Source organism: Amblyomma americanum, chromosome 4, assembly GCF_052857255.1.
Source record: "Amblyomma americanum isolate KBUSLIRL-KWMA chromosome 4, ASM5285725v1, whole genome shotgun sequence".
Classification (NCBI taxonomy): Eukaryota; Metazoa; Arthropoda; class Arachnida; order Ixodida; family Ixodidae; genus Amblyomma; species Amblyomma americanum.
The window spans coordinates 4,302,848-4,315,169 of NC_135500.1; the positions used below are offsets into that span (position 1 = coordinate 4,302,848).

Sequence of the window (12,322 nt, forward strand, 5' to 3'; positions counted from 1 at the left end):
AAATTCTAGAGGCCTGTGTACTGTGCGAGGTTAGTGCACCTCAAAAGAATCCCAGGTGGTTGAAGTTTCCGGAGTCCTTCACTACGGCGTCCCGCACAGCCTGAGCCGCTTTGGGACGTTAAGCCCCTAAACCTGCGACAGTGCCCGTCACATCAGGCGTCCCCCAAAGATCCGGGGTGGGGCCACTCTTATTTTTAATATTCCTTAAAGACTTTGAGACAGAAATGGTAATAGCGCTGCAATTAGACGTACACAAGAAAGACTGACACAGGACATGCGCTAACTTCATCTGATTTTATTCACTGCAAAGCCAGCAAATATATGGAAAATTCAAGGCATGCGCAAACAACACCTACACAACAGGCATCAACAAAACCGTTCAAGATACGATATCTCATTCTTGAAAAGGCGAACCGAGGTATCACTCACGCAATCTACTCCCCTCTTCCTAATGTGGAATGCTTCCAGAAGTTCTCTCGCCTTCGTATCTCCACTCCTGCCCAGAATCTTTATCTCCCGAAGCCGTGGCTCACACTTCTTGCATTGCTGGCATCTTTTTTGCCCCGGCCCATGTTCTGCCGCACGATTACAAACGAAGCACTCCGCGCAATGCTGTGAAAGATGCGCACCTCCTAGATTTGTAAGCGATCTTGCGTGCTCAGCCGCGCGGTCATTAACGCACCGCCCCGTTTGGCCCACGTAGGCTTTTCCGCAGGTCAGTGGTATTTCATACACCACACCTGTGCAGCACTTCCCGTACTGCTTGCCATGCTTTTTGTTGCAGGAGCTCTTTTTATCGCTCCCAATGCGCGCGCATAGCTGGCCAAGCTTTCGTGGGGCAGAAAACACGACCGGCACGCCATGTCGCTTTGCCACTTTATTCACATTGTGCGCGGCCCTGTGCACATAAGGCACAACTTCTGGTCTCACCGACTGTTTGTTCGGCTCAGTCGCCTTGTGAAACAACGCACACTTGACTTTTCTTAGGAGGGCTTCAGCAACTGCTGTGATAACCGTGCATGGGAACCCCGCCGAAACCAACCGATCAACTTGCGTGTCAAAACTCATCTGCATAGCATGGTGACACGACTTCACGAGAGCCGACTCAAGGCAGAGGCGAGCAATGGCGCGTTTTACAGTTTTTGAGTGTGCTGATGTGTACAGCAAAAGCTCCTTCTGGGCTCGAGGGGAATAACGCCAACAAACATGATCCTCGCCCAGGATAATATTAAGGTCTAAAAACTGTAAGCTCCCCCCTTTGGGTAGCTCATGAGTGAACACCAACCCCCTCCCCTCTTTTTGGAAGTTGGCTAAAACTGTGTTAACAGTATCCGTGTAGGTCAAGTTATTTTGTTTTTTAAAAACAACTAGAAAATCGTCAACATACCTAAATATTTTTATTACTCCCTTCCCTGTTAAACTTAGTTCTAGGGCGCGGTCAATAAAAGCTAGAAAAATGTTAGTAAGAACTGGAGCTACGCAGGATCCGATGCAAATCCCTTGTCTTTGGCGGTAAAATTTGTTGTCAAATGAGACAAACGTCACACTAAGATAAAATTCAAGCAACTTAATAAAATCGCAAATCGACACGCCTGAGGAGTTCTGGAAACTAACAGCACCGCTACTTTCTATGGCTTCCCTCACGCAAGTGAACAAGGCATCGTGGGGCACCGAATAAAACAAGTCTTCTACATCAACAGAACAGACATAACCAATAGAGGCATTTCCCTCCAGAAACCTAACAACATCTTTAGAACTTTTTTGTAGCGAAAAGATCATGAACACTAAGTGAGCTCAGATGCATCTGTAAGAATTTGCTAAGAACCACCTGCCACGTACCATTCTCACTGACCACAGTTCTAAAAGGTATCGACGGTTTATGCGTTTTTGCTGTAAAAATACAGAAAGAGCATTGCATTTACTGTTACTGATGTGGTTTGCCAGCCTACCTAATTCTAAGTCCTTACACAACAAGATTGCTTTCCCTTTTACCCTCGTTGCGCTAGCTTTCAAAGGAACAAAGTTCTTGGCAATCGCTTCACCTGCTCTTGTTCGGAACTCTCCTTCGGGGAGCACCACGAAGCCACCATCCTTGTCGGCTTGGAGAAGCCGGAGGCTGTGCTGTTTGAAGTAGGACACCACTTTTGCCATGGGATCCTTGCCTGGACCAGTAGAGGAGCGACTTGTAGATCTGGTCAGTGCGTCCACACCATCAAGGAGGCACCTTTCCTTGTTTTCTTCTGAAGCCTTTCCTGCGATGCGTCTGTTTAGAGCGAGGAACTCATGTGCTTGAACCCGTGGTTCATGGCTGAACTTCGGCCCCTGGTTCAACGTGGTTCTTACGTCGCTAGGAAGCTCTACTTCCCCGATGATAGTCACACCTTTTCCCGCTGGCTTCTTAGTCTTCTGTACGGCAGAAGACTGCAACACTTCATTCAGAGTGTGAGCCCACCAAAACTCGGTCAATCTTCCTGTAAGGCGACGAATCGCACGAAGATTCTTCTCCGCCAGCCACCCCGGATCCAGGTTGTAACATAGAGCCCGCACATGGTCTTCACATCTTCTAATTTGTCTCCACAGCTCTGTTTTCAGAAACTTGCAAATGCGCTTGAGTAGCCCTACGGGTGGTCGCAAACACCCAAACAGTGCAGCCACATCCACTGGAACGAAACCCTTTCGAAGGCAAAACGATATGTATCTTGCACGGCATGTTGAGTAGCACCCGTAGGGCTACTCAAGCGCATTTGCAAGTTTCTGAAAACAGAGCTGTGGAGACAAATTAGAAGATGTGAAGACAATGTGCGGGCTCTATGTTACAACCTGGATCCGGGGTGGCTGGCGGAGAAGAATCTTCGTGCGATTCGTCGCCTTACAGGAAGATTGACCGAGTTTTGGGGGGCTCACACTCTGAATGAAGTGTTGCAGTCTTCTGCCGTACAGAAGACTAAGAAGCCAGCGGGAAAAGGTGTGACTATCATCGGGGAAGTAGAGCTTCCTAGCGACGTAAGAACCACGTTGAACCAGGGGCCGAAGTTCAGCCATGAACCACGGGTTCAAGCACATGAGTTCCTCGCTCTAAACAGACGCACCGCAGGAAAGGCTGCAGAAGAAAACAAGGAAAGGTGCCTCCTTGATGGTGTGGACGCACTGACCAGATCTACAAGTCGCTCCTCTACTGGTCCAGGCAAGGATCCCATGGCAAAAGTGGTGTCCTACTTCAAACAGCACAGCCTCCGGCTTCTCCAAGCCGACAAGGATGGTGGCTTCGTGGTGCTCCCCGAAGGAGAGTTCCGAACAAGAGCAGGTGAAGCGATTGCCATGAACTTTGTTCCTTTGAAAGCTAGCGCAACGAGGGTAAAAGGGAAAGCAATCTTGTTGTGTAAGGACTTAGAATTAGGTAGGCTGGCAAACCACATCAGTAACAGTAAATGCAATGCTCTTTCTGTATTTTTTACAGCAAAAACGCATAAACCGTCGATACCTTTTAGAACTGTGGTCAGTGAGAATGGTACGTGGCAGGTGGTTCTTAGCAAATTCTTACAGATGCATCTGAGCTCACTTAGTGTTCATGATCCTTTCGCTACAAAAAGTTCTAAAGATGTTGTTAGGTTTCTGGAGGGAAATGCCTATATTGGTTATGTCTGTTCTGTTGATGTAGAAGACTTGTTTTATTCGGTGCCCCACGATGCCTTGTTCACTTGCGTGAGGGAAGCCATAGAAAGTAGCGGTGCTGTTAGTTTCCAGAACTCCTCAGGCGTGTCGATTTGTGATTTTATTAAGTTGCTTGAATTTTATCTTAGTGTGACGTTTGTCTCATTTGACAACAAATTTTACCGCCAAAGACAAGGGATTTGCATCGGATCCTGCGTAGCTCCAGTTCTTACTAACATTTTTCTAGCTTTTATTGACCGCGCCCTAGAACTAAGTTTAACAGGGAAGGGAGTACTAAAAGTATTTAGGTATGTTGACGATTTTCTAGTTGTTTTTAAAAAACAAAATAACTTGACCTACACGGATACTGTTAACACAGTTTTAGCCAACTTCCAAAAAGAGGGGAGGGGGTTGGTGTTCACTCATGAGCTACCCAAAGGGGGGAGCTTACAGTTTTTAGACCTTAATATTATCCTGGGCGAGGATCATGTTTGTTGGCGTTATTCCCCTCGAGCCCAGAAGGAGCTTTTGCCGTACACATCAGCACACTCAAAAACTGTAAAACGCGCCATTGCTCGCCTCTGCCTTGAGTCGGCTCTCGTGAAGTCGTGTCACCATGCTATGCAGATGAGTTTTGACACGCAAGTTGATCGGTTGGTTTCGGCGGGGTTCCCATGCACGGTTATCACAGCAGTTGCTGAAGCCCTCCTAAGAAAAGTCAAGTGTGCGTTGTTTCACAAGGCGACTGAGCCGAACAAACAGTCGGTGAGACCAGAAGTTGTGCCTTATGTGCACAGGGCCGCGCACAATGTGAATAAAGTGGCAAAGCGACATGGCGTGCCGGTCGTGTTTTCTGCCCCACGAAAGCTTGGCCAGCTATGCGCGCGCATTGGGAGCGATAAAAAGAGCTCCTGCAACAAAAAGCATGGCAAGCAGTACGGGAAGTGCTGCACAGGTGTGGTGTATGAAATACCACTGACCTGCGGAAAAGCCTACGTGGGCCAAACGGGGCGGTGCGTTAATGACCGCGCGGCTGAGCACGCAAGATCGCTTACAAATCTAGGAGGTGCGCATCTTTCACAGCATTGCGCGGAGTGCTTCGTTTGTAATCGTGCGGCAGAACATGGGCCGGGGCAAAAAAGATGCCAGCAATGCAAGAAGTGTGAGCCACGGCTTCGGGAGATAAAGATTCTGGGCAGGAGTGGAGATACGAAGGCGAGAGAACTTCTGGAAGCATTCCACATTAGGAAGAGGGGAGTAGATTGCGTGAGTGATACCTCGGTTCGCCTTTTCAAGAATGAGATATCGTATCTTGAACGGTTTTGTTGATGCCTGTTGTGTAGGTGTTGTTTGCGCATGCCTTGAATTTTCCATATATTTGCTGGCTTTGCAGTGAATAAAATAAGATGAAGTTAGCGCATGTCCTGTGTCAGTCTTTCTTGTGTACGTCTAATTGCAGCGCTATTACCATTTCTGTCTCAAATAATGCACCATCTAGCCCAAACTGACGTTCTTCTATTCCTTAAAGACATAACCAACAATATTGATTTTGTAGCGATAGCTACATTACGGTAGCATTTCGAGCCTTCAGCGTGGCGGCGCCGTCACCCTGTGGCTGCACCGCCGCCACGCTGTCACGTGGTTGGTTACGTGGTGCGGAGCAGCTGCCGAAGGCGCGGCGTCATGGCTGATCACTTGGTTCGTCAGGCGGTTGGTCACGTGACCAGCCACGTGTCGCGGAGCAGCTGCTGCTGCTGGCGGCGCGGCGCGCCGGTGAAACTGAGCTGCAACAGCTGTGCGCATGCGCCGTCTCAAGTGGGAATAAGATGAAGAAGGAACACCCAGCAACCCGCATTTAGACTGGTCCTTTTCACTACGCCTGCCAGATTTCGCTCCCATTTTTCAAGCAGAGTTTCTGGCAGTAGTATACTTGCTCTACGCAAGCTCGACCCTTCTATTACCTCAGTGGCAGTATTTACCGATTCTTTATCTCTGTGTTCGTCCGTCGCCGCACATGTTGACGGTTTCATTTTCAACACATTCTTGCCCCTTCTTCCTCCGCATTTGAGCCTTGTTCATTTAGTAGGCTTCCTTAAGCGGCCCTGTGTTGCACATCATCCCGGCTACAGCATATATTACAGCATCTAGGTTTCGGCGACGTGGGTTTTTAAGCACACAAGACACAACATTTTTTACGTCGGCGGATTTCCAGCACCTGAGATATTCTTGGAACAGGAAAGTTTGTCGATCTCGGCAGCTTGAAGTATCTCTGACGAGGCTGCGCTCCCTTATCCCTCCTCTAAATTTCTATTTGCACAGGTCGGGATTGGCGCTCCCTCCCCTTTGTGCGTTTTGCCGTGAGCCTGAATCTATTGAACATTTTTGGCTCTAATGTCGCCGATACACCTCTTTGAGAAGAAGGTTGCTGGAGCCCTTGCGGCCCCTTGGCCTTAGTTTAAGCAGCCCGCTCTTGCTATCATTTGGTGCCACCACATTCGGGTTCAGCCACAGATCTGTGTGCATCGCTGTTCTAAATTTTCTGCTAGAATCTCACCGACTGTCATGCTAGGTGTTACAAATTTTTTTTTCCCATCAATTATTACATTTTGACAATAGTTCCGTATCAGTGTATATTATTATTATTATTATTATTATTATTATTATTATTATTATTATTATTATTATTATTATTATTATTATTATTATTACTAATTTTGAACTCAAAACTCTTATCCCATTTCTGTTCATGAGGAAGAATCCTCCAGTGTTGCGTTTCAGCGTGCTTTTCTTTTATATTACCTGAGTACAGATGAATAGCTACCCGATTCTTGGCCGATCCCCTAGTGTAGCTATGTGCCATCTTTTGATAGGCTAACAACAACAACAACAACAACAACGGAGCGGCGAATGACTGACTTTGCAATTCAACTGAGCAAGTTCCACCTGGCCAGCTGTAGCTATCGCGTCACTTCCGGTTTAACTAGAGCTAAACCACCGCCAATTGTTTGATCAAACTTTTTACCGGTGACTGCATAATCTACAAAACAATTAACAGCTAAGAAGATCATATTTCTCTCAGCAATTCACTGAACAAGACAACTGAATGGTGCGAAGCAAGGAAATGGCGATAGAAACGACTAAATCAGTTTGCATGACGGTAACGAGAAAAAAGCGACCTTTTGACTTCCCGTACTTTGTTAATGGCGGAATACTGACGAAAGTTCACCTAGATAAGTGCTCAGGCACCACGCTTGCTTCTAACCTAAGATGGAACGCGCATAAAATGTTGTTTAGGAGGAAGCGGAAAAAAACGGACGACGGACCGAGTAAGGCATTGCGCAAACTGTTTTTTCTGCGAAGATGTCTGCGCCTCGCACCCACGTCGACTAAGCTATTCGCATATGCTACTTTCCTTCGTCCAGTTCTAAAGTATGCTAGCTCAGTTTGGTGCACCCATTAAGTGACTAATGTAACAAAACTGTAGAAACTACAACGTAGAGCATTGAGATTTATTCATAACAAATATAAGACCACTGATTCACCTGCTAACCTCGCGTATATTTCGTGATTAGCGACACCGTCGTTCAGAGCACTACAAGCAAGACTAAGATTTTTATTTCTCTTGATTCAAAACTACTACAAGATAGACTTATCAAAATACATATCTTTTTCACAGTCGCATTCGTCGAGGCATAAAAACGCACGTGCTATAAGATAATACTCATGCCATAACGACACGATTATGTATTCTTACTTTCATCGCGTAATCAAAGAATGGAATCGCCTTGATCCCTCAGTTATTACTGCAGACACATTATCCCAGTTCACGTCACGGCCAGAGTCCATATCAGTTAAGCAATAATTTTGCTGTTCATTAATGGTGAAGGAAGCCTCTTTTTTTTCTCTTTTTTTCTCTTACTTTCGCTCCCACGCTCCCGTTTGCTGTCATTTCGTTGAATTTCTGACTGAAATCTTGCACCTGACTCCTAGACATACATTTTTTTCTTAAAATACGTGTGTGTATACTTCAGTTCTTAATCCAAGATGTTTTTTTCTTAATTTTTACCTTTTATTTTTTACTTTGCTTGTTTCTTTACGTTCACCTTTGTTTGATTTTCTGTCATGTAATTCACTAGTGAACTGCTTGAATTTATCTTTGTTCCTCGTTGTTGCTGGCCGACCTGCTATGGTCTTAAATGAGTGAAGCTCATAGTTTTTCAGCGCAACGTCACACAGCCAAAAAAATAAGAATGAAGATCAGAAGGACGAACACAGCGCTGACTGACAACTGTTTATTCAGAGACGCACACACAGCTTAAATACTCTTAGACCAGTGCAGGCGCACACCGTGAAAGGGGAAAAGAAGCGCAAGGCACCTAAGCACGCAACAGACCTAAGTAATGGGAAAGGTGCTAAACATTTTGAGCCCTGCGCAACTCGCATGGATTATATGTTTTCGGGAGTGAGGATTCTGAGCAGAAGCAAATTAGAAACAACCCGTGAAACGATAGAGGCCAATAATATTCAAAGAGCTGGGTCAGAATGTGTCAGCGATACTTCAGTCACTTTGCCTAATGCAGAAAAGGCGTTCCTTTTAAAGTTTTTGCGATAAAGATGTGATGAGATTCTTTTTCCCTTTTTTTCTTTCATGGTGTGCGCTTGCGCTGGTCTGAGTGTGTTTAAGCTGTGTGTGCGTCTCTGATTAAACAGTTGTCAGTCAGCGCTGTGTTAGTACTTCTTTTCTTCCTTCTTATTTTCTTTGGCTGTGGGCTGTTGCGCTGAAGAACTATGAGCTTGAATCAAGAATACCAACTAGCTAGCCCAAGAACTAACTCTACTGAAGTCTCAGATGAGACTGAGAGTATTGAAAATAAATAAATAAATAAATAAATAAATAAATAAATAAATAAATAAAACGAATCAACTGAATATAGGACAGAACAGAAAAATCAAGATAAGCATACAAGGCAAAACGACAACTTGTACAAACATGAAAAAAAAAGACAAGAGATATCGGGCTCGAAACGCATTAGCATACGTGTATACAGAACAAGTAGTACAGCTGTTTTAGAAAGATTGGCTGGATCAGTAAAATACATAGAAAAAAAATACAAAAAATTGCAATGCTGCAGTTTTTTTTGTTTATTCAATGCAGATTTGAACGTAGAGTTATCAGTCATTTCGACAATAATCGAGGAAGGTGATTCCAGCTGATTGACGCAATCGAAAATAATTGTAAAAATGATTGGTTTAGCATGAAATATCATTTACTTTATGATGATGGTCGATGCTATTTGAAACATAAGAAGGTGGTACGTATTATCACCTAGCTTATTCTTAAGAATGGGGTTCTCATTATAAATCTTGTGGAATTAGTAAAGATGGAATATTTTTCTGCGTTGTGACAGCAGCGGTAGTATTAAGCATGCTTTCTTAGTAGTGACGCCTGAGTTGCTGAGATAATTAAAAAATGAAACGAGCCTCCCGGTTCTGGACAGATTCTATTTGATAGATGAGCGTCTCTTGACTGGGGTCGAAGACATTCCACTTTAGTACGAACTAACCATTTGCACAAAAGGGATCTTACAGGGCTAGCACAAAAATAAAAATGGAAGTGTATGAAGCCCTGCGTGCGATTAGCGTTGGTGGTTATTTATAACTACGAGCGTCTTCGAAGAGAGATTAGAAGAAATACATATACCTAGGTTTTTGTAACAGTGCGCATATTCGATATTACTATTATTAAGATGATATGAGGGCAATAGAAGGTAGGTGACTACGGGATAGGCTCTAGAAATAGCAGGGAGAATTATTAGTCGAATTCGCGGATAGAAATAATTTAAAGATCATGAATACCTTCTTCCGGAAACGAGAAAACAGGAAGTGGACCTGGAAGAGGCCCAATTTTGAAACAAAGAATGAAATCGACTTCATACTATGCGCTAAACCTGGCATCATTCAGGATGTGGGCGTCCTCGGAAAGGTGCGCTGTAGCGACCACAGAATGGTAAGGTCTAGAATTAGCTTAGACTTGAAGAGGGGACGGAAAAAGCTAGTGAAGAGGAAGACCATTAACGAGTTAGCTGGAAGAGGGAAAGCACAGAAGTTTAGGATAGCGCTGCAAAACAGACATTCGGCTTTAACTGAGGAAGACGATATTGATGTTCATACAATGCACGATAATCTGACAACAATAATTACGGAGTGCGCATATGAAGTAGGCGGTAGGAAAGTTCGACAGGATACCGGAAAGCTATCTCAGGTGACGAAAGATCTGATTAAGAAGCGCCGAAGCATCAGGGCGTCTAACTCTACCGACAGAATAGAACTAACAGAGCTATCAAAGTTAATAAATAAGCGCAAGGTAGCCGACTTAAGGAAGTTTAATATGGAAAGAATCGAGCATGCTCTAAAGAACGGAGGTAGCCTAAAAGCAGTGAAGAGGAAACTAGGCATAGGTAAAAACCAGATGTATGCATTAAGAGACCAGCAGGGCAATGTCATTAGCAATATGGATAAGATAGTTAACATAGCCGAAGAGTTCTACACAGACCTGTACAGTAGCCAATGCAATCCGAGCGTTAATGAGAAAGACAGGAGTGCACAGCAATGCGTCATTCCACCAGGAAAGAAAGATGAAGTAAAGAAAGCCTTAGAAGCAATGAAAAGGGGAAAATCAGCAGGGGAGGATTAGGTAACAGCAGATCTGTTGAAGGATGGAGGGGACGTCGTGCTAGAAAAACTAGCCACCCTGTATACGCAATGCCTTATGAACACGACTGTACCAGAAGCTTGGAAGAATGCAAACATTAACTTAATTCATAAGAAGGGAGACGCCAAGGACTTGAAAAATTACAGGCTGATCAGCTTACTATCCGTTGCCTACAAAGTATTTACTAAGGTAATCGCTAATAGAGTCAGGGCAACGTTAGACTTTAATCAACCAAATGATCAGGCAGGCTTTCGTAAAGGATATTCCACAATAGATCATATTCACACTATCAATCAGGTGATAGAGAAATGCGCAGTATATAACCAACCTCTATATATAGCTTTCATTGATTACGAGAAAGCATTCGACTCAGTGGAAACCTCAGCAGTCATACAGGCATTGCGTAATCAGTCGGTAGAAGAGCCTTATGTCAAAATACTGGAAGATATATATAAATAGCAACTGCACAGCTACTATAGTCCTCCATAAGGTCAGCGAATTCCAATAAGGAAGGGCGTCAAGCAAGGAGACACGATCTCGCCAATGCTATTCACCGCCTGTTTACAGGAAGTATTCCGAGCCATGAATTGGGAACAGTTGGGAATAAGAGTAAATGGAGATTATCAAAATAATCTGCGATTCGCTGATGACATTGCCCTGCTGAGTCACTCGGGAGGTGAACCGCAAATCATGATCAATGTGTTAGACAGGCAGAGCAGAACGGTGGGTCTAAAAATTAACATGCAGAAAACCAAGGTAATGTTCAACAGCCTAGCAAGGGAACAACAGTTCACAATTGGCAGCGAGAGCCTGGAAGTTGTGACGGAATACGTCTACTTAAGGCAGGTAGTGACAGCTGATCCGGATCATGAGAGGGAGATAACTAGAAGGATAAGAATGAGGTGGAGCGCATATGACAAGTTCTCGCAGATTATGAGTAGCAGTTTACCAATTTCCCTCAAGATAAAAGTGTACAACAGATTTATCGTACCGGTACTCACCTACGGGGCAGAAACGTGGAGGCTGACGAAAAGAGTTCAGCCTAAGTTAAGGACAACGCAGCGAGCCATGGAAAGAAAAATGATAGGTGTAACGTTAAGAGACCGGAAGCGGGCAGAGGGGGTGAGGGAACAAACGCGTGTTAATGACATCCTAGTCGAAATCAAGAGGAAGAAATGGGCTTAGGCAGGCCATGTAATACGGAGGCAAGATAACCGCTGGTTCTTAAGGGTAACGGAGTTGATTCCAAGAGAAAGAAAGCGTAGAAGGGGGCGGCGTAAGGTTAGGTGGGAGAATGAGATTAAGACGTTTGCAGGCAAAGGGTGGATGCAGCTGGCAATGGACAGGGTTAATTGGAGAGACATTGGTGAGGCCTTTGCCCTGCAGTGGGTGTAGTAAGGCTGATCATGATGATGATGAGGGCAATGTATTATTACGAATAGAAGCACGCATGTACTTGCATTCCTTAGTGTTTAGTTGCATGGTCCACCTGTTACCCCCGTAAAGAACACGGTTAATATTGGGGACACGAAGAACAGCACACGTCAACACAGCATGCGTCAAAACAGAGGAGAGAAAACAGCACAGCGACAAAACTGCCCAGGGAATAAAGAACGGTACATCGACAAAACGGGACAGGGAAAAAAACATGGCGACAAAACAGCACAGGGAAAAAACAGCATGCGTCAAAACAGCACGCCGGACAGAACGGCTCAGCGAAAAAACAGCACAGAAAAAAAAAACGCGATGACAGAACAGTGTAGCAAAAAATCAATGCTATCAATGCGGAAAGCTGGACTAGTTGATATGTCATCAATAATTAAAAGACTAGCGCACAAAACTGGGTCGCAGACAGAGAAGAAGACAGGACAAGCGCTAAACATCAACTGAGGTTTTACTGTGAGAAAGAAGGTACATAAATGCATTTTGAGTGGAGCATGCGCACACTGGGCTTCTAAT

At 44.7% G+C, this 12,322-nt stretch overlaps 1 pseudogene; it reads right to left on the reverse strand.

Annotated features, from left to right (window-relative positions):
• Nucleotides 1-12,322, reverse strand: part of LOC144127619 (uncharacterized) — an 88,402-nt pseudogene that overhangs the window by 2,032 nt on the left and 74,048 nt on the right.